We start from the raw sequence: 23,719 nt of genomic DNA, 5'->3' as shown, positions 1-23,719 counted from the left end.
TTGAAAGTTTTAAGAAAAAGAACTTTTCTCATAAATTTATGTAAAACTGATGTTAGTCAAATTTATGGAGTGCAAACGGCCTTGTTTACGATTCAAATTTTTCTTTTTTTGACAACATTTCCGGTTTTGATAGAGGAAACTTTTATTGAATGGAAATTGCCAGCATTGCAAAAAGTTTTGCTGTTTATTAATGTGGCTGTTTGTGGAATTGCTGGGATATTGACTATTTATAGTGTGCCGTTTATAGCAAATGGTTTGGAAGATGAAGTAAGTAAAAGTCTGTATAAACAATTTTTAGTAACAAATAAAGACTTTGCAGTATGTATTTAAGGATTTTTGCGTTCAACAGTAATTACTTTTGCAAGTACAGGTGTTCCACAAGCTAGCCACCTTGGACCTATCATTTTTGTATTAAAATTGTAAAGTTATATCTTATTTTGACCCTTTTGCGGAAAGTGGCACAAGAATTTATGGTCCATGTAAAGTAGCCCAGGGGTAGCCGTGTTTTGAAAAGCGATGCGTGATAGCATGTTGCCCAGTAGGTAATAAACAAGAAAAAACAAAAACAATTCAGTGCACAAATGCGTTCAACAAACGAAAAAAAAAATCTTGAACAAGTAAAATATCATTTTAGTTAACGTAATTTTTTCGAGAAAATTGATAACCACCAGTCCAAGACAACTGGACAGGTGTGGTGGTTGCAAGAAAGGAAGTGCACCAAAAAAACCTTTCAAGCAATTTGAACAAGTCATAAGACTGTTCGTACATGAAACGTTCACCGAGGCTGATGCCATCAATTTTTTCAAGAAAAAAGTCCTACCCAGTAGTGTATGAAGAACCACCGTGCCTTTTGTTCGAACATCGAAATCTAAATGTCGACCAAAAATTAAAAAACTAAAAGAACAAATTGAGCAAGAGATTTCATTTAGTAACGTGGATGAAAATTTGTACAGAACATCACTTGGAAATGGAGAAATTAATGTACGAAATGGAGAAATTAATAATGGTGTACATTTTTTCTAGCTTTTCATATAGAAAAATTGATATAATGATAAAATAAAAATCGTGTTACTTTCATTAGAAGTGCGTCTTTTGTGAGATTAAGGTCGTTTTAAAGTGAAAACAAAGCGTGTAAATTACCATCATAAAAAGTAAATTCAATCGGTTATTAATTATTATCATTAAATCGCGTAGTAAGATACAGTGAAATAAAAACAACAATCAACATTACTGCTTTTTGTAAATGGCATTTGTTAACGTACCCTTAAATAAAATCATCGACGAAATAATGTTTGGCATCACCAAATATTTTTTCGTCGATGATTTTGTGGCGGGCAGTTGGCTGCCCTTCCTTTCTTTTTTTTCTATTTCAACCATTCAATCTTGAATGGCATTCTTTCTCGAACATTCATCGGCACAAGTTCGCCTCTCTGTCTCTACATTAATTTTAAGAAAGTAAAAAACTAAAAAGTACAAAAAACCTAATCAAATAAAATTGTTAAATTAATATTTTAAAACCTAAACCAAAAAGTGTTTTACTTCAAACCAAAAAGAAACAAAAAGTATATGAAACAAAAAGGAACAAAAAACGAACAAAATTAAAACCAGCCATTGAAAGTCGTCGTGGACGCCATCACGACGACGCCGCAATCGCAGCAGCAGCAACAGCACACAACAGTGGAAAGAAAATCAACCCAAGTAAGTTCTTAGGGTTTTGATATAATTATCGCCACAAACATTGGTCCAAACGAGCCAGATAATTGTGCTCCAACGCTTAAGCTGCGACCACACGTGCACTCACAAAAGTGCTGGACACATATTTAATCGTCGCTTTTGACGACGACACGCCTATAATTAAAAGGCTCTTTTGAGGGCCACAAAAAGACGCCAGAGAAGCTGGAAAATTTTTGTATCGCCATTGCCTCGATTGGCGCAACGAGGGAGCACCATCATCAAGCAAGAAGAAGCATCATCATCGTTCATAGAAAAAGCAGAATCATGATCATCATCAAGAAAGAAGCATCAGAGTCAACAAAAAATCAACCTAAAAATTAAAATTCAGTAAAAAACTGTACAGGGTGAGTTGAAGTTTTTTCTATAATTTGAAAGGCTTTTTTTTTATTAAATATTACATTCATATGTATATGTATACAATATTGGATTTTTGTAGTTTTTTTCAACGGTAAAAGTATAAATTAAAGTTGGCGTCGCATTCTATCTCTTTCGGTCTCATATCGCGGTATTGCTAATTTTGTTTAAGTCATTTGACTTGAAATCTTACAAACAAAAAAAAAACTCTCATTGCATTTTCAAAAAGTCATTTTCTTTTACATAGGTTCTTATGAGAACCAACTGGACTCGGTTTTTTGTGCTACTCGTGCTCCCAGCAACGGTGCATTTTGTTTGTCGTTGGCATTTATTGGCTGGCGTCATTTCATAAAACAGTTTTGCAACTGTGATTTTAGTTTACAGTAAACATCACGCGTTGGTTTTTTTTTTTCTATTCGATTTATATTTGAACGGTTCAAATTTTTTTCTCTTCAATCAAGTTTTGAGCTGGTCGTCAGGTTCCTTTGGGACATTTCTTTTGCTCTTAAAAAATATAAATATATTTTTTCTACGATTTTCAAGTGCTCCTTTGTGAACTCTCGAATCATATCAGATAGTTTTTTTTAAATAGTTTTTCTTGAATTTTGCAACTCTTCGATAATTCTCTGGAATTTTTTTTCTAACAAAATTGTAAATCAAATTTTGATAAATTATTTTAAGAATTTAAACTTATTTGAACTCTCTTTGAAAAGTTTTTTTTTATTATTTTTGGAACTTGTGCATTTCTTTAAACTTTTCAAATATTTTTTCTGAAAATTAAGCTGAAATTTATTTACATTTTCACCCAGTCGCTCTTTATTTTCAAGGTTCTTTTGAGAACCCTTGTGTTTTCTCAATAAGATTTTAAAAAATTCTTTTGTTTGAATTGTTTTTTGAAAGTTTTTTCAAATTAATTCTGAAAACGCAAAATTTATTAACGTTTTCGCCCAGTCACTCTTAATTTTCAAGGTTCTTTTGAGAACCCTTGTGTTTTCTCAATAAGATTTTGAAAAATTCTTTTGTTTGAATTGTTTTTTGAAAGTTTTTTCAAATTAATTCTGAAAACGCAAAAACTTATTAACGTTTTCACCCAGTCGCTCTCCCTTTTCAAGGTTCTTTTGAGAACCCTTGTGTTTTCTCAATAAGATTTTAAAAAATTCTTTTGTTTGAATTGTTTTTGAAAGTTTTTTCAAATTAATTCTGAAAACGCAAAAATTTATTAACGTTTTCACCCAGTCGCTCTTTATTTTCAAGGTTCTTTTGAGAACCCTTGTGTTTTCTCAGTAAGATTTTGAAAAATTCTTTTGTTTGAATTGTTTTTTGAAAGTTTTTTCAAATCAATTCTGAAAACGCAAAAATTTATTAACGTTTTCACCCAGTCGCTCTTTATTTTCAAGGTTCTTTTGAGAACCCTTGTGTTTTCTCAATAAGATTTTGAAAAATTCTTTAGTTTGAATTGTTTTTTGAAAGTTTTTTCAAATTAATTCTGAAAACGCAAAAAATTTATTTACGTTTTCACCCAGTCGCTCTTTACTTTCAAGGTTCTTTTGAGAACCCTTGTGTTTTCTCAATAAGATTTTGAAAAATTCTTTAGTTTGAATTGTTTTTTGAAAGTTTTTTCAAATTAATTCTGAAAACGCAAAAACTTATTAACGTTTTCACCCAGTCGCTCTCCCTTTTCAAGGTTCTTTTGAGAACCCTTGTGTTTTCTCAATAAGATTTTGAAAAATTCTTTTGTTTGAATTGTTTTTGAAAGTTTTTTCAAATTAATTCTGAAAACGCAAAATTTATTAACGTTTTCACCCAGTCGCTCTTTATTTTCAAGGTTCTTTTGAGAACCCTTGTGTTTTCTCAGTAAGATTTTGAAAAATTCTTTTGTTTGAATTGTTTTTTGAAAGTTTTTTCAAATCAATTCTGAAAACGCAAAAATTTATTAACGTTTTCACCCAGTCGCTCTTTATTTTCAAGGTTCTTTTGAGAACCCTTGTGTTTTCTCAATAAGATTTTGAAAAATTCTTTAGTTTGAATTGTTTTTTGAAAGTTTTTTCAAATTAATTCTGAAAACGCAAAAACTTATTAACGTTTTCACCCAGTCGCTCTCCCTTTTCAAGGTTCTTTTGAGAACCCTTGTGTTTTCTCAATAAGATTTTGAAAAATTCTTTTGTTTGAATTGTTTTTGAAAGTTTTTTCAAATTAATTCTGAAAACGCAAAAATTTATTAACGTTTTCACCCAGTCGCTCTTTATTTTCAAGGTTCTTTTGAGAACCCTTGTGTTTTCTCAGTAAGATTTTGAAAAATTCTTTTGTTTGAATTGTTTTTTGAAAGTTTTTTCAAATCAATTCTGAAAACGCAAAAATTTATTAACGTTTTCACCCAGTCGCTCTTTACTTTCAAGGTTCTTTTGAGAACCCTTGTGTTTTCTCAATAAGATTTTGAAAAATTCTTTTGTTTGAATTGATTTTTGAAAGTTTTTTCAAATTAATTCTGAAAACGCAAAAAACTTATTCACGTTTTCACCCAGTCACTCTTAATTTTCAAGGTTCTTTTGAGAACCCTTGTGTTTTCTCAATAAGATTTTGAAAAATTCTTTTGTTTGAATTGTTTTTTGAAAGTTTTTTCAAATTAATTCTGAAAACGCAAAAACTTATTAACGTTTTCACCCAGTCGCTCTCCCTTTTCAAGGTTCTTTTGAGAACCCTTGTGTTTTCTCAATAAGATTTTGAAAAATTCTTTTGTTTGAATTGTTTTTGAAAGTTTTTTCAAATTAATTCTGAAAACGCAAAAATTTATTAACGTTTTCACCCAGTCGCTCTTTATTTTCAAGGTTCTTTTGAGAACCCTTGTGTTTTCTCAATAAAATTTTGAAAAATTCTTTTGTTTTGAATTATTTTTTGAAAGTTTTTTCAAATTAATTCTGAAATCGCAACGTCTCTTGTTCTCGATCATGTCAAAATTAGACGATTTTATTTTTGCGACAGATTTGCTTGTCAAATTTCATGCTTCAAAGGAAGTGCCTGAAACCAGCCATTCAATTACGACATTAGAGGCACGAATATCTGAGCTCAAAGATTTATGGAAAAATGTTAAAGAGAATTATGCTCAATGCGCTCGTTATGTCCCTACTCTTGAGGAAGAACCATTCGATATTGATGCAATAGAATCAAAGTACCGAAACAGCAATGAAACTTATGTTAATTGCTTAGGATTGTTTCTTGAGTTCCAAAACAAACTCAAATCTGAACCTGTGGTAGTTAAAGAGTTTACAACTGTCACACAGAAATCCGGGTCTTCTCATTGTATTAAATTACCACCATGCGATACCGATGTGTTTCATGGTGATTATATCTCTTGGCCTGCATTTCGCGACATGTTCGATGCGGTTTATATTCAACACCCTAAGTTAGGTGAAGTGGAAAAACTATTCCATCTTCGTTGTAAGACAAGAGACGAGGCATTTAGGACTGTCAGTCAGTTTCCTTTAACAAATGCTAGTTTTGCACTTGCCTGGGCAGCTTTGCGTGCCACATATGAGAACACTCGTATTCTTGTTAACAACCAGGTCAAAAACATTTTTAACTTGCCTACAGTTCATGAAGACAGCGCAAAATCTATTCGAACCCTCCAAAGTAAAATTAATGATTCTCTAGCCGCACTTAAAGCTCACCAAGTCGATACCACAAATTGGGACCCAATCCTTGTGTTCGCCTGTTGCAATAGGCTGCCTAAAACCACATTATCTCTTTGGGAACAATCTTTAGAAGATCCAACAAAAGTACCAACTTGGAACAAATTAGAAAAATTCCTAAATTCACGATTCCAGACCTTAGAATCTATTTCAGATACCACTTCTTCAAAACCCATATCGCAAAATTTCCAAGTCACCAAGAAAAACAATTTTCAAAAGCCTAGCAAAGTCAATACTTTTCTTGCGAAGGCGGGAGGAACTAAGTGTAAAATTTGCTCGGCAGAGCATACAATTTATGAGTGTCCTAAATTTTCGGCATTGCCAATCCAATCCCGAATCGAAATAGTTCGAGAAAAGAAGATGTGCAATAATTGCTTAGGAACCAGTCATCAAAAGGCTACTTGTTCAAGCAAATATTCTTGCAGTTTTTGCAAGAAAAGACACCATAGACTTCTGCATCTTGCCAACAATCCCACTCCAGTTAAAAATCAAAACTTAAATCTACAGTCCACTTCTCAACCGCAAGCGGTACAAAACTCTCAAATATCTGCTTCTTCGCAACCTTTCATTCCTCAAGCTACATATCAAAATTTCATGGTGACGTCTAGGAAAAAGATTCTTTTGGCTACTGCCTTAGTGAGTATAGTCGGACTGGAAACAGTCCATATTGTAAGGGCGCTCATTGATCCAGGTTCCGAAGTATCCTTCATTTCGGCAGCTGTTCAAAAACGTCTGAATTTACCATATATCGACAGAAATACAAATATTTCTGGAATCAGTGGAAATCTCTCTATCTCTTCAAAGAAACTTTGTTCTTTTTCAATCACTTCAGCTAATTCCCCTCAAGTAACTATTTCAGCAAACGCCATTGTTCTTAAAACACTCACTAACAACCTCCCAAGTTCATCTTTCTCGGTAGTAGATCCTACCATTTTTGAAGGTCTTCCATTGGCCGATCCAACGTTTAATAAGTCCTCTCAGGTGGATCTTCTGATTGGTGCTGATCTGTACCCATCCATCATCCGTAATGGGATTAAACACATTTCTAACTCACTACTCGCCCAAAATACTATGTTCGGTTGGATATTGTCAGGGCCAATTCCAGAGTCGTTTCAATCATTCAACATAACAGTAACCAAGTCATGCAACTGTAATAATGAAGTACGCAGATTCTGGGAATTAGAAGAACTGCCCTTTACAATTATTCGTTCTAAAGAAGACTGTTTCTGTGAAGAACTGTATAAAACCACCACCTTCAGACGCGCTGATGGCAGGTTTGTTGTCCGACTTCCCTTTAAGCCGCAAACTTCAAAGACCGGTTTAGGTCACTCCAGGTTTATTGCCCTTAAACAGTTTTCTAGGACTGAAAAATCTTTAGCCTCAAAAGAAAATTTGAAATCCCAATATTCAAAAGTCATTTCTGAGTACCTTTCTCTAAATCACATGCGAAAGGTTACTCCATTGGAGCGTATTGAAGAAGGTCAAGTAAAGTCATTTTATTTACCGCATCACGCGGTAATAAAACCAGAAAGTACTTCGACGAAAGTACGTGTCGTCTTCAATGCGTCCAATGCCTCGTCAAACGGTGTCAGTTTAAATGATTTATTGTATCCTGGCCCGATTTTACAACAAGACTTATCATCGTTAATCATTCGCTGGCGATTCTATAAATATGTGTTTAATGCGGACATAGAAAAAATGTACCGGCAAATTCTGGTCAACCCTCGGGACACTCCCTTTCAACGAATTCTTTTCCGCACTTCCCCTCACTTGGAAATTGAAGATTACGAACTCCTCACAGTAACATTTGGCGTAAATTGCGCCCCCTACTTGGCTATCCGTACCCTACTGGAATTGGCAAAAATTGGAAAAACCGATTTCCCTCTTGCGTCAAAAATTCTTCAGTCAGAGTTTTATGTCGATGACGTTTTGTCCGGCGGTCACAATATTCATTCTGCTAAAAAAGCTCAATCTGAACTTATCAGTCTTCTCGATTCAGCAGGATTTCCACTCCGAAAGTGGACTTCTAATACTCCCTGTTTACTCGAACATTTACCTCGAGAACATATTTTGAATGAAAATTTTTTGAAACTAGACACTGACAGTAATACAAAAACTTTAGGGATACGTTGGAATGCCAAGGGGGATAATTTCTACTTTTCCATTCAACCAATAGTTTTACCCGAAACTCCCACTAAACGAGAAGTCTTTTCTCAAATATGCCGTATTTTTGACCCTGCAGGTTGGTTAGCTCCCGTTGTCATAGTTGCAAAAATGCTCATGCAGCGAGTCTGGGCAAAGCATACTGACTGGGACGATCTTCTTGAATCCGACTCCTTTAAAATTTGGAAAAACTTTGCGGAATCATTAAATGACATAAAACAAATTGAAATACCCCGTTGGGTAAACTATTCACCCTCGTCAGAAGTCCAATTTCATGGTTTCTGTGACTCCTCAGAAAAGGCATATGCTGCCACTTTATACATAAGCGTTCGTCAGTCTAACGGAACTTTCTCTTCTCACTTGCTCTGTGCAAAATCAAGGGTTTCACCCATTAAATCTGTGTCTTTGCCACGCCTTGAGTTGTGTGGGGCACTTCTACTTTCAAAAATGGTAAAAATTTACGTCTCAAGTTTTCCTGTTCACGCATGCCAGACCTTTTTATGAACCGATTCGTCAATCGTATTAGCTTGGCTTAAGAAACCACCCTGTGTCTGGAAAACTTTTATTGCAAATCGTACTAGCGAAATTTTAGAAAATGTGGGAAACATCACTTGGAGACACGTGAAATCAGCCGAAAATCCAGCTGATTTAGCCACTCGTGGTTTAATGGCCTCAGATTTGATGCGTAACACTTTTTGGTGGAATGGCCCCTCTTGGCTCTGCCAACCTCTCTCCCTTTGGCCAGTAATCTCTCCTATCGAACCCCTTGTCGAAGACCTCGAGGAAAAACCAGTTGTTTCCTTGATAGTTCAAGAACGTTCAGAAGACATTCTTGATCGCTTTTCATCTTTACCTCGCGCTATGCGTGTCATTTGTTACATATTCCGTTTTTACTTTAAATTATCCAAAAGAAACACCAAAAAGTACACTTCAAAATGCATTACTCCTCAAGAAATGCAGTTTGTACAAAATCGTTTGATACTGCAAGCTCAAAGAAATTACTATTCAACGGAACACTCTCTCTTAATGGAAGGTAGACCCATTCTCCAAAAAAGTTCACTTATTTCGTTTAATCCATTCTTTGATTCAAATCATCTCATTAGGGTCAACGGTCGACTCTCCCAGTCAGATCTTTCCTATAACGAAAGACACCCACTAATTCTCCCTCATAGTTCCAGATATTCGTTTCTCCTCACTCAATTTATTCATGAAATTTCATTGCACGGTGGCAATTCCTTGATGTTGCGACTTATCCGACAAGCTTTTTGGATTCCAAAACTAAAAGACCTCATAAGATTCTGTATACGCAACTGTAAAATCTGTGTCATTCAAAAAAAGGTGTTGAGCCAGCAATTGATGGCTGCTTTACCACCTGAACGATGCACTTTTTCCCCGCCCTTTACTTTTACAGGGATAGATTTCGCCGGCCCTTTTGTAATTAAAACTTTCAATGCAAGAAATTGTCGCATGAGCAAAGGCTATGCTTGTGTCTTCGTTTGTTTTTCGACTAAGGCCATTCACCTTGAGGCCGTTAGTGATTTATCGTCTGAAGCATTCTTGGCTGCATTTGCACGATTTGTAGCAAGACGCGGTTTGCCTAAAGAAATATATTCGGACAACGGTACCAATTTTGCTGGGGCTGATGTGATTTTACGCAAAGAGTTCAAAAAATTTATTAGTTCAATTCCACAAGAAACTCAATCCACTTATGGTGTGCAAGGCCTTAAATGGAATTTTATTCCTCCAGGTGCTCCACATATGGGGGTTCTCTGGGAGGCTGGTGTAAAAAGTTGCAAAAGTCACCTTCGGAAACTGGGGACCAGTTCAAAACTAACATTTGAAGAATTCTCAACAGTATTAGCTCGCATTGAAGCATGTTTAAACTCACGTCCGATTTCGTCAATGTCCAATGATTCCTCTCCGGGTCACTTTTTACGCGGTAGTCCACTTTTAGCATTCCCTGAGTATAATCTGGCTGATGCCAATTTGTCCCTCATCAATCGATGGGAAAAAGTTAAATGCCTCCAACAACAATTCTGTCGTCGATGGAAAGACGAGTATCTTAAAGAACTTCATCAGAGACATAAGTGGCAATCGCCTCAAGAAGATATCAAGTTAAATGACCTAGTAGTTGTAAAAAACGAAAATCTTCCTTCCACTGAATGGCGCCTTGGGCGTGTTGTAAATGTACACCCCGGCCCTGACGGAAGAGTGAGAGTGGCGACGCTTCGCACGCAACTCGGCGAAATTAGCCGGCCAGTTGTAAAACTTTGTCTTTTGCCTATGAAATAAATATATAAAATCTCTTTTTTTTCCAAAAAATTATTTTTTTTTTATATATATGCCTTTCAATTTATAATTAGAACTTTATACTTACTCTTTTTTCCTAAATTTGCTTTGGGCGCTTCACGCCAAAAAATAATTTTCATTTTTTCTTTCATCAATCTTAATTAAAATCTCTTTGGCGATTTACGCCAAGGGGGGGCAATAATGTTAACGTACCCTTAAATAAAATCATCGACGAAATAATGTTTGGCATCACCAAATATTTTTTCGTCGATGATTTTGTGGCGGGCAGTTGGCTGCCCTTCCTTTCTTTTTTTTCTATTTCAACCATTCAATCTTGAATGGCATTCTTTCTCGAACATTCATCGGCACAAGTTCGCCTCTCTGTCTCTACATTAATTTTAAGAAAGTAAAAAACTAAAAAGTACAAAAAACCTAATCAAATAAAATTGTTAAATTAATATTTTAAAACCTAAACCAAAAAGTGTTTTACTTCAAACCAAAAAGAAACAAAAAGTATATGAAACAAAAAGGAACAAAAAACGAACAAAATTAAAACCAGCCATTGAAAGTCGTCGTGGACGCCATCACGACGACGCCGCAATCGCAGCAGCAGCAACAGCACACAACAGTGGAAAGAAAATCAACCCAAGTAAGTTCTTAGGGTTTTGATATAATTATCGCCACAAACAGCATTAAAGATATTTTTTATACCATTTCATGTAGGTATACAAATTAGTTTTGATAATTCGATTTTTTCTTTTTTTTTCTTATTTTAATTGTACTCTGTGGCTACTATGTTATGACATGACATATTTTGATACAATTTTGTTTTTTTTTTTTTAATGAATATAAATTAATATTTTGTAAATTGAATAGTAGAAATGATTGTTTTTCCATTCATTTATGCTATTCATTCATTTGCTCTATTTTGTGTGTTTTTTTTTTTTGAATGAAATTGAACAGCCGACTCCCTCTAAGTCAGACCAGTTTTTGTATCCCTTGAAAGGATACAAAAAATGTTCCAAATTTAATTTTTTCCACATAAACGAACAAAGATATTGGCCCTTTTTTTGTATTAAGTACGTGTTCCATGAAAAATTATTGATGTTTCTTCATAATATTTTAAAATTATATACATAAACGTATCACCAAGATATATAATTAAAATAAAACATCTTAATTTAATAAAAACTATAAGAACAAACAAAAAATTGGTTAAACACATAATATACAACTAAATAATATGACAAATATAAGTATTCGAAATATAATCATACATTCAGTAATGAAACAGTTAAGTTTTATCAAAAAATTAAATTTTACTATGTTTTTAAACAATTTAGAATTTTTTTTCAAAGGAAACTATAACCCCATTCATATTTTAATCTCACCTTAATTCTACACTGTTCCTAATATAAAGAATAATCCACAAGTCTAGAGAAATTTATTTTAGTTTTTTAGTTATAACAATCTTTGCGCATACTTTTTATTATAATTCAATATGATAAAAGAAATCAGTTTTATTAAAGAATTTTTTTTATTTATCTACGCCCTGTGTGCACATGTTTAAAAGGCAGAGATTTAAAGATTTAAAGTAAATTTTCTGTGAAAACATTTTGTGCTTGAGATAATAACTAAAATAATAAAAAACTTTTGTTTGACGGCACCTTCTTTAAATTTGTTCCCGAAAAATGTGTATACAAAACAATTGTAACTACATGTACTAAGTGTTCACAACAAAAACTAACTGAAATCAAGGGTTTAAAAAACAAACAATTTCAAACTTTGTGACTCTAACTAACTATAAAAAACTAAACACCGATAGGGATAGCAAACTAACACCCAAAAATGTGAATAGTGACCAATAATCCCTCTAAATCATCATCTAAGAACAATCAAGCACTAATTAGAACAGTTTGAAAGTGATCTATTGAAGTTTTTCATAAATTCTATGATACCTTTGAGAACAATTGAAGACTATTCTTGTGTAGTTCGCGAACGAACTAGTTCAATGAACTAGTTCATCTTGGTGAACTAGTGAACCTAGTTCACTTACTTAGTTCAATTTAGTTCGCGAATAGCGAAAAAGATTTTTCAACAAACTAAACAGCGACCTAGAGCAGTCGTAATATGACATTACAAAATTTGGTCCTTGTCTTATACGCCGACAGCGTCCTTTTAACCCGACAGACGTTTAAAGAATAGGGGTTCAGTAACCAAAGTGCATATAAAATTGCATCCAATTCTTTGTGGAGCGAAATCAGTTCTTCTGCTCTATCTCAAGATTTAGATGTAAAACAAAAAGCACAATGTCGCTCGTGCTTGTGCCAGTATCAGCGTTTCTTCTTCAAGCACCACTTATTCTTATTTCTGAGCAAGAACAAAAAACAAGTAGCATCTTGCATTACTATGATTTTGATTTAACCTATTTCCGGCTAACGTTGCGTTTTCGCAACGTCAACTTTGAAGACCTCTGGAACATAACTGATTATAAAATGAAATAAACTAAAGAGTGATTTTGAAAGATAGTACAATTATCTAATCGACCTGTTTTTGGATTTTTTTGTGAAAAATTTTTTTCGTGCTTTTTAAGGACTTTCAAAATTCGAGTTTTTGAAAAGTTTGAGGTAGGATTTTTGAACTTTCGCAAAATATCGTCAAAATTATTATTTTACAAAATAATGTCAACTGTAGATAAAAAAGAGTGCAAATTATGATCTAAAATAATTCTGACGTAATTTATATGAGTTGTCTGCTTGTCAGCTAAGATGAAAGCATGACGTTGCGTTTTCGCAACGTTAGCCGAAAGCAGTAGCTAAAAACACAATATTTTTTGTTCGCTGCTTGAAATGAAATTGAACGGTTTTGTTTTCTTGGAATATTATGTGTTTATATTTATAATGCTGACATTTTAAAAATATATCATAATTTTTTATTGTTCTACAAAAGGATGCATATTTTAGTTCTGAGAACAAAAAAATAAAATATCATTCATAAGGGCTATATTGGAAAACCCATTTATGTATATTTAAGTTCTGAGAACAAAAAAATAAATATCATTCATGAGTGGTATATTGGAAAAACCCTTTACCATTCACTAGGGTTTCCAGAACATCTCTTTTAAAGAGAACATGTTCTCTTTTTCAACCTTGAACTTTTTTACACTCTCTTTTTTCATAAAATTCTTTTTTTGTTCTCTTTTTTCCTTTTACTATATTTTTGTTTATTTTAATTAATTTATTTACTTTCCAACAAGTTGAATTTTTGTTGTTTGTACCTTTTGTCAAAAATTTACTTCTGTGATGTGAAGTCGACTAACACAAATGTTGACTGAAAGTCGATTCAGACTATGTACTTAAAATATATTGTTAGAACATAGTACCAACTTCTATATTACTCATCATAACTTTGGGTGGGTGCGAGATTTGGGCTTATGATAAGCTAAACAAAAAACAAATATTCTGGTCGATTTTTGTGAAGTTAAGATTTCAAAATTTATTTCTATGGTGATGGTAACCAACCATCATGCACAAGATTAAATTAACTGAGAGAATAGTTAATTTTTTATCGTTTTACCAGGAAGTCCTGTTTGATTAGCTGATCATGTGTTCAACATTCCATACTTATAAGTAGGTACCTAGTTAGAAAAATAAATTTATTTAGTTTATGTAAGTTGTTTTTTTTTATCAAATACTCTTTTTTGTTCTCTTTTTTCCTTTCAAGTGCTCTTTTTTTAACGGTATCAGAGTAAAATGTTCTCTATTTAGAAAGGTCCAAGATGAACATCCTACCATTCACTTGACTTTATTCTTAGAAATAATTAGGCAATAACTTTTTGTATATAGGAAACATCAAGGCTCAGGTCACTTTTCTTATCAGCGTGGTCCCTATAAGGCAACTGTACTATGTTCATGTACTATGAATGGAGTGCATATTCTTATTCCGAGAAAAAAAAACACAAGTACCTAATAATGGGGCCCTGTATTGGAAAAACGGATCGCGAATATAAGCTCTTTGGATTGAACTTATTTTTTACTTATAAGCTGTGAGTTGTGCTATCAAGAAGTGTTTTGAAAATTATATCTGTGTTTTACAAAAAAAAAAAAAAATCAATATTATGTAGGTATCGCAAAAAGTTTTTATCTGTTAAAGAACTCGAAGAGTTATTGATGAATCCCAGTTCTGATGAAGACGAGGAATTCATACAAACATTATTATTTTACCTCCAAAAAATGATGCTGTTAGTGATAATGAGGAAATCGATGATAATGTTCAGCTTTTGGAGGGTGGAAATGAGTTCCCAAATGAATTGGCTAGCGAAGTTGAGCTAGTATGCATGTTTGATGATTTAAATTCTCAAAATCCTGATATCAATGAACCGGAAGTCCATGTTTCACCAAATAAACCAAACAGTGCATCTACATTCCAAAACGTTGCTTCAACTTCTAAAAAAGAATTGGCATGTCTTCCTTATGAGTTACCGAAGTGGTCAAAAAGCCATCGTGTTGAATTTTCAAAAAAACCAACAGACGTATCAAGTGAAAATATACGAGCAATTTATGACAAAATCGGTAAGTTTATAATATATAATAACGAAGAAAAAAATAACAAAAATAATAAAAATTATTAAAATTATTTTTATTTTAAGTGGAGTGATTGAATATAATTCAATAATTCAATATAAGTTCAAGTGACCTCAACTTATATTGAATTATTGATTTATATTATATATATCATTCAGAAGAGAGATGACTCTTTTTATTTTTCTTACAGGTTATTTCAATCCTCTACAAATGCTAGAACTATTTCTTGACAGTGACATTATCAATTTTATTGTTGATCACACAAAATGCCTATGCTAATATAGACAAAAATAATCCAACATTCAAAACGGATGGCAATGAAATACGCAAATTCATCGGCATAATGTATTTCTCTGGATTACATACAGTGCCCCAATTGGATTTCTATTGGTCTAATCAACAAGTATTTGGATGCGACCTAATAAAAAATACAATAAGTCGAGATAGTTTCCGGAAACAGTATGAAAAATACTGTCATCAAAACAGAAAAACGTCTCCGATGTCGCAAGTGTTTCAGCCAAACCATTTTTTCCTGCAGGAAATGCAATATCCCCCTCCATCCAAAATGCTTCGAAGAATACCACATTTCTAGACTTTCGTCAGGAACCAGAAAGCTCGACAAGTAGGTATATCAACGAAATAAAAAATAAAATATGTATCTGTTATTTTCAGGTTGTATTTGTTTTATTTATGTAGAATGCGTCAATTTTACATAAATTTACATAATAATAAACAAACTAATTTTGTTATTTAATTCTAACAAAACGGAGTGATTAAAACAAATTAACTAGTTCAGAACTAAGTTCAGTATCGTGATTTGAACTAAAGTGATCAATCACTCAAATGAACTAAAGTGCCCAACTCTATTGAAGACCCATATTTTATAAAAACAATGGAAAATTTAAATATATGTACACCAATCTGGTCTTAAAATGTTTGGGAGACCGAGACGATCTCTTAGATAGAAAATTTCGGAGTAATCGTTCTATCCAATTTACGCATCGCATTAAGGATATGCTCCTGGAACCTGGATACGTTTTCCGATTTTGGCCTTGATAATTCCAAAGTATTGTCATCAGTTACTGATAACGGTTCCAACTTCGTTAAGGCCTTTAAAGTATTTGGAATAACTATGAAGTTTCTGAAGAAGAAGATGAACGTTCCGATTCAGAAAATCAAGACGCTGCTGAAGATGGAGAAATAACTTTAACGGACACCGAGAATACAGTAGCAGCGGAACTAGACCAAATAAGTGAAACACTTCCTTTTCATATGAGATGCAATCCACAATCTCTTAACTCGCTTGCAAGTGCTGACGTCCAACAAATGCTGACCAACAGATTAATTATTTTGGGAGAAACACATACAGATGTTATGGCGAAATACACTGAGCTATGGAACTCAGTCGGAAGACCTAAATCAGCTGAAATTATTCAAGAAATTCTCGGCCACACTCTATAACGTCCAGGATCAACAAGATGGAACAGTCTTTATGATGCTATAAAAAATATTATCAAAATCAAAAATAAAAACTCACAACTTGTTCGAGCTCTTGAAGTAAGAAACCCGATCAGAGATGCAGATTTTGATTACAGCGAGAAATTAGTGCAGTGTGCTGATCCAATAGCAAATAAACGCAGAATCAGCTATAAAATCAATAACAACACAAGAAACACAAAATGAATCAAGAATTATAGTGAACAAAAAACTAAAACACATCCTAAAAAATAACCAAACAACTCAAAAATTACAGAAAAAGTATAACGAAGATATAGTTAACTTAAAAAGCATTAAACAAAAATTAACAAACAACCATGCAATGATTACAAAAGCCGATAAAGAAAATACCATAGTTTAAATTGAACAACAAGAATGCATAGACAAAACCATAACATTTTTCAATAATAACAACATAAAGAAAATACAAAATGACCCCACAAAATCATGCGTTAATGAATAAAACAAAGCAATAAATAATTGCAAACACATTATTCAAAACATTAACAAAATAAAATGCATACAACCAAAAGTACACCAACATACCAATCAATGAAACAATTAAAATCTTAGGCAATATAAAGAGAATGACTTATTTCACATTGCACGTATGCCACTTTTTTGTAATGTTTTGATTTAAGTTATAAATTAATTTTTGTTAAGACAAATAAAAAGAAATTAAAAAATATCGCCCCTAGATTTTTATAAAACAAAGCGATTCCAAACTCCCATTTTTGCTTCCGAGTTTCGAGCCCAAAGGGCTATTCCCACCTATAAAGCTGGTATACTACCCACGGTAAAAAATTATCAGTAAACGCTGATATTTATACTTCAAAGAAACTTCTTAGGAGTATCTTATAGTGGGATTATAGGTGTAATGAGAAAATTATCTATAAGCACACTATAACGATGTTGAGAAGCGTTTAATCCTATAAGAATCCACGACAAAGGTCCTAAGAAGCTTCTTATCATGATAACAATTTTATTCTCATAAAGCATTACAGGTGTACAAAATGTAGCATTTGGAAAGGTTTATAGAAGGCATGATACTCAGCTTCTTGATTTTTCTGTATAGGACGCTAAAACGGTACTCTGCACCATTTAACGTCTTTAGATAAGTGCATTGGTTTTCAGTTTTTCTTTTCAGTAATTATATTATTACACAAATAAATGCCAAAATCGTGGAAAAAAATTAAAAAATCAGGAAATTATAAAAAAAGCTTAAAAAAAGGCAGTGAAGACTTCATGAAGAAAGTGTATGAACTCCGAAAAAAAATTTACCAAGAAAGCGAAACTAGAGGCCTTTCCAACAACATTCAGCCAATTGTCGACAGCGAATTTTTTTTCCAGAAAACTCAGTAAACTCGTTAGTGTCGGAAATGTTTTCTAAGATAACAGGTACCTATCTACGTATATCAAAGTATGATTGCAGTGGTTTTTATATAAAAATCGTTGAAAGCTGAAGCAAACTTCTCGAAAATCCGTTGAAGAGCCGTTGAAAATTACCAGAGAAGACTCTGTCGAGAAATTGGTTAACACCTATAGAAAATTCGTTAATAGCTATACTCTTTCAGATGCCCGAGAAGAAAAAGATAAAAATTAGATAAAATACTCCAAATGCACAAATCTCTTTTCCAAGAGTCAGATCATATAATTGAATGCAAAAAAAAAAAAAAAAGAACAAGTCCTTAAACGAAATTGAACATGATGAAACTATTTTTAAATAAAACTTAGGATCTATCAATCTTTTTATACTTTTTCTAATTTCTTGCACTCAATATTAAAGCAACCGCAATTACAATTTATACTGTCACTTTAGCATTAGGTCAGTATCCGATGATGGTAATCTTCTTTTCTGTTTTATGTACACGTACACCCCAACAAATAAATACATCGACGCAACCTCTTTCTTTATGCTTCTTGAAGAAAACTCACTTTGATTACTTGACATAATTTTGTGCTGATTTAAATAGTAATCTGTTGTTGGAAAACCAGATCGCTTTATTTGTTTCCCGTCAACATCAATCACACAAAAGCTATAATACTTGACAATGTAACAATGAACAACAAATTTTTTTTAAGATGTCCAAAAACGCAAAATTTTCTCTGGCGCATTAACCACCAACGCGTGATGCCATCAAACAAAATGGTCTGAGGACCTATTTTCAAATGCAGCAGTGGAAAGGGAATCTTTTAAACCCTCTGAGTGTCTGAGTTAGGGTTGGAAAAAGTCGAAACATGGATGAATTACGTTTCGAACTACAGCACCTCCAGCCCCAGAGATTTAACTCAAAACAGTTGCCATGGTAACTATGGTTGTAGAAAGTTGCAAGTGAATTGTTCAATTTTTTGTAAAGAATGCATGGGGATGAATTATTGTTATAATGCAGAAGAAGCTGATATTGCAGAAGACGACATAAATAAAGATAAAGATGATGATATCGATGTCCAGTTAGAAAATACTTTCGTTGAAATGTAGTAGCATCATTGTTTAAAAATTTATTTGTAATTATAATTCCTAAATAATAAGAATAACTGTAAGAAACCTTTGTTAGTTGAGTTAATCAAAACAATTTCAGTAAAAGGGAAAAGAAAACTACATATATTTCTACAAGAGCGATGAAATTCGAAAAATATTATAGGTTCAAATGGCTACGAATCTTCTTAATTTTATTTCGAGCCATTCCTTTGCTTATCGAATGTGTTGGTATAAAAATTTATATATCTTTGTGAAGTCACATTCTCTTCAATTTTGGACATCAAAAGTATGAAAAACAGACTTAACTTGGAAAACGATTTAATCGTAAAAGTATCAAAGATCAATTCAAGATTTCAACATTTATTAAAAAACATACAAACACATTTGCCGCACTGAGAAATTTTTTGTTTTTTGTTTTTTTTTTTTTTTAATAAAACATTATTTTAATAATATTTACCCCACGTTTAATCCAGAATGGAATCTCAACATCGAAATTAACAAAAAATCCTACGATTATTATGAAATTTAATCTTTTTTAGTATTATTATCATTTTTACCTGAACAAACAATTTAAGTGTCCTTAAATTAATTACACGTTTAGCGTTAATTGGGTATAAATTATGAAGTAAAGACTTAAATAGATTCATCGAACAAAATCATTAATAGAAAAAGTAATTGATTGACACATAAAGAAATTATCAGTGTTCAACTACTTCCGTAACCTTTTTGTATACTTCAAACATGAAGTTATTCAAAGAAAAAACGTGAAATGAAAATCTCCAAAGGATTTTTGCTTCAGTTGAAGTGCCTTAGATATTTCGGACTATTACCAATTGAATATATCGAAAACGAATTAAAATGGATTTCAGAAAAATCAGATCGATATGCATGCTTGTTTGCTTTATTAACATCATGCTTTTTGATGCTTTTGGCAAGTTTGTGGTGCCTTTTAAATCCTTTATGGAAAAAAGCTGGACATTTTAACACGACCGGTGTAATTTACGAATTAATTTCCACCGAAATTGCCGGATTTTCTCAAATAATTATCAATTTATTTTTATATTTTGGCAAAGTGCGTACATTTCGAATTACCATTAAAATTTTGAAACTCGAAAATAAATACATTCGAAATAAAACCAGTGACATTCCATTACGCTTGTTTAATTTTTATCTCGGAATTTGTGTATTGTGTAATTTGAATTTGATTTATTTATATGCAATTGTTCCAAAATGGTATTCGGTGTTTGCTTTTCAAGCAATGATATTTTTTATTCAATTAATATTGAGTGGTGTTATAGCAGTTTATTACACATCATTAATTATGACTTTGAATCGAATAATGATTTGTATGAATGAAAAATTAAAGGAGAGTGTTTCAATAAATAAATATGGCTTGAATGTTAAACGTCAAGTGGAAGATATTCTGGCTGATAGAAATGACATAATCAAGTTGTGTAAATTAGATATTAGCTCATCAGAGTTTCAGTCAGTCATTCGACGCACACAGACGTGCCGCGGATAAATATTGAAATTAAACAACCACCGACCGTAATCCCCAGAAAACCTTTTTTTTTCTACCAACGGAGGATTACCTGAAAATTGGCTTACGTTTTATTACCCTGTGGTAATAAAACATAATCTTAATTAACAGAGCTAATCCGTTAAGCTGCTGGTTAATGTGCGCGCGAAAGTTTTTTTAAAAATATTGTGTGTGCAATTAAGCAGTGTCATAAACTTAAACAATAAAACATACCTAAAAGTAATTAAAACAATGGCCGATCGTTTTAATCCGGACACCGCATTTATTGCCCTGGAGAAACTCCTCCAAAAAATCATTAATGACCTGGGACCTGAATATAGTCCCAGATTAAATATGACATTGGGAAGTTTTATCCAATTAAACAAAGAAGGACAACTAGACAAGGGAAACCAAGAAGATAACAACATGGAGACGGAGTGCGAGCCAAGCGACGAAAGTGATAAAAAGCCAGCCAACGAAGAACAGCCTGCCAGCGAGGAAGTTATTGTCAGTGATGAAGAGGACATCAGTGACTCTGCTTCTAGTTCTGAGGACGGCAGCTTATCCCCCCAGCCAGGTCAGAAGAGACCGCGAAAACCAGCCAAAGATGCCAAGGGAGCTAAAAAACCAACTAAAATTATAGACAGCAAGGCATCATCACCAACGGAATCACCAATAACTGCCCCACCACAAGCAGGAAGCCAGCTAGCACCAAAAACTGCAAGCCAAACGAGTGGGCAACAACCAACGGCTATCATCACCAACTCAACCCAGCCAACGAAACCAACATCAAGCAACAAGACAACAGGAATGCCGCCAATCTTCTGCTTTTCCGGCAACATTGCAGAAATCAGGCGATTCTGCAACGGAAAAAAGATCAACGTGACCTTCAAAAACCGAAACACTAAGACGACAATCATCTCTACAGGAAACCGCCAATCATTTGAAGATGTTAAGAACTTCTTAAAAGCTAGGAAGATTCAGTTTAACACCTTTACTCCCCGTGAGGACCGGAAGAACCTACTGCTCTTGAAGGGACTTCATTTCACACTGGCAGCCATAGAAGTGGAGGATGAACTGAGGATTGAGGGTCTTCCAGTAATAAAAGTCACGGAGTTTAAATCGAAGAAGGCGCAAGCAAAGCCGTGCAATAACTTTGTTGTCGAACTCAACAAAAACTGTGACATCGCAGAAGTTTTCTCCAAGACCCTGATAATGAACCACAAGGTTTATTGGGAGCGGTTAAGGTCGAACGACATCGTGCAGTGCCGCAACTGCCAACGCTTTGGTCACACTGCCACCAACTGCGGGCGCCAGTACGTGTGCGTCAAATGTAAGGAGGAACACGAACCAGGCCAGTGCAAAAGGAAAGAGAACACCGGATTGGACGTTTGGTGCGCCAATTGCCAAAAGGAAGGACATCCAGCGAGCTTTAAGGGATGCCCAACACTAAAGGCTAAGCTCACAGAGAGAAACACCATGAAGGCGGAGAAAAAGGCTCAGCAAGAGTTTACTGCAAAATCAGCCTGTGCGCTGACCCGCCCAGCAATCAGTTATGCAGCAATGGCCCAAAAAGCACGAGGAGTTAAACCTACGACAGCAACAACAACACCAAAACCAACAAGCACCAAAAGCCAGACGCAGCAGCAACCACAACAACAGCAAACAAGGACCCCAGCTAAAACCATCCCTGTCAAGACAGGACCAACGAAGCCATCAAGACCAGGCCCAACATCAACACCACCATCGATGAACCTCAACAACGAGGTTGAGCGCCTCTTTGGGGATAATCTTATCACAGTGATGCAGAAAGCCCGAAGTGCCGTTCCCACAAATTATCGGCAACTGAGTGAGGGAGATAAGTCCGCGGCCTTAGCCACCTTCATCTTTACATTATGCAATTAAAGAAGCTCCGCATACTGACGTACAATGTCAATTCATTGTACAGCCTGGAAAAGAGGACATCATTTCACTTGTTCATGAAGAACCACAATCCAGACATTGCCCTAATTAGCGAAACCAACGTGACAAGGAAGAACAATATCGATATCCGTGGATTTAACACCTATCGTCGGGATAAAACGGAGAACCGCAGAGGAACCGCAATATTTGTCAAGAAGAAACTGAGCACCAGCGAAACCATCATCACCGGACTCCTCACCAGTGAAGCCACTGCCATCATCTTAAACGTAGGGAGAGATGAAACTTTGACGATTATCAGCGTATACTTCAAGTGCAGCTCCACCGTCAGAAACATCCAAAAAGATCTGCAAACCCTCAACGGCATCCTGTCAAGAAGCACTTATGGACTCATCGGCGGTGATTTTAATGCGAGACATCACCTTTGGATGGATACAACTATTAGCATCGGAGGCAAGGCGATAGCTGACTGGCTGGATGTCAACAGTTCTCTACACTCCCTAGTAACAGTCTCCCAACCAAAACCAACCTACCCGAGAACGCCATCAACGCTGGACTTCTTTCTCGCAACATCAAACCTCATCCACATCGAACCAGCCTACAGCAACTTCAACTGTTCAACAGTACCCAGCGACTCGGACCATGAAGCTGTTCAGCTTATTATCCAGCTTCACCAACCCATCTCCCTAGAAGCACAACCATCGGCGTGCTTCATCAACTACAGAAGTTTTGAAGTAGACCGGCTGCAGAGAGACGTCGAACAAACCGTCACGCTCCCTCCACACAATAAGAACCTTGAGAATACTGAAATTGATGCTGCTATTGACTCCCTAGAAATGGCAATTACAAGCGCAGTGGACAACCAAAAACAGCCGAAGACATCAAAGGACCGCTACCAACATCTCCCAGAACAGGTGCAAAACCTATACGCCCACAGACAACGGTTAAGGAAACGCCTCCAAAGGATTCACCAACGGGACCTGAATACATCAAACCCCAACTACCGGACAGTGTGGAGTGAGCTACAGTGCACTAACATCATGCTCCGTAACTCCATTCAGCACTATAACAACACACAGTTCCAGAAGAGACTGCAGTCAATAAAGCCAGGGCCTGATGCCTTCAAGAACATCAACCGAATTGTTGGACAGAAATCACCAATGCCGGAAGTCGTTAACACCAACAATGGAGAAGCAACAACATATCTGGAAAAAGCAGAAGCATTTGCAGCCCACTTTGAAAGTAACTTCACACCGAACCCTTCCGCAGACTCAGACTTTATAGAGGAAGTCGAGGCATCCATCCAAAGGACTCTGCTACCTAACCCGGATAAAGTGACATTCAGCGACACAAATCCTGCAAGTGATCCTACTGACAGCCCAAACCTGACTACCCCAGAAGAGATTGCCGAAATAATTAACCTATCCAAACCGAAAAAATCAGCTGGACCGGATGGCATCTCCAACTTCATCATAAAGAGGCTCCCGCAAACAGT

The sequence above is a fragment of the Episyrphus balteatus genome, chromosome 1, assembly GCF_945859705.1.
Source record: "Episyrphus balteatus chromosome 1, idEpiBalt1.1, whole genome shotgun sequence".
NCBI lineage: Eukaryota > Metazoa > Arthropoda > Insecta > Diptera > Syrphidae > Episyrphus > Episyrphus balteatus.
Note: the sequence above shows the minus strand (reverse complement) of the source record.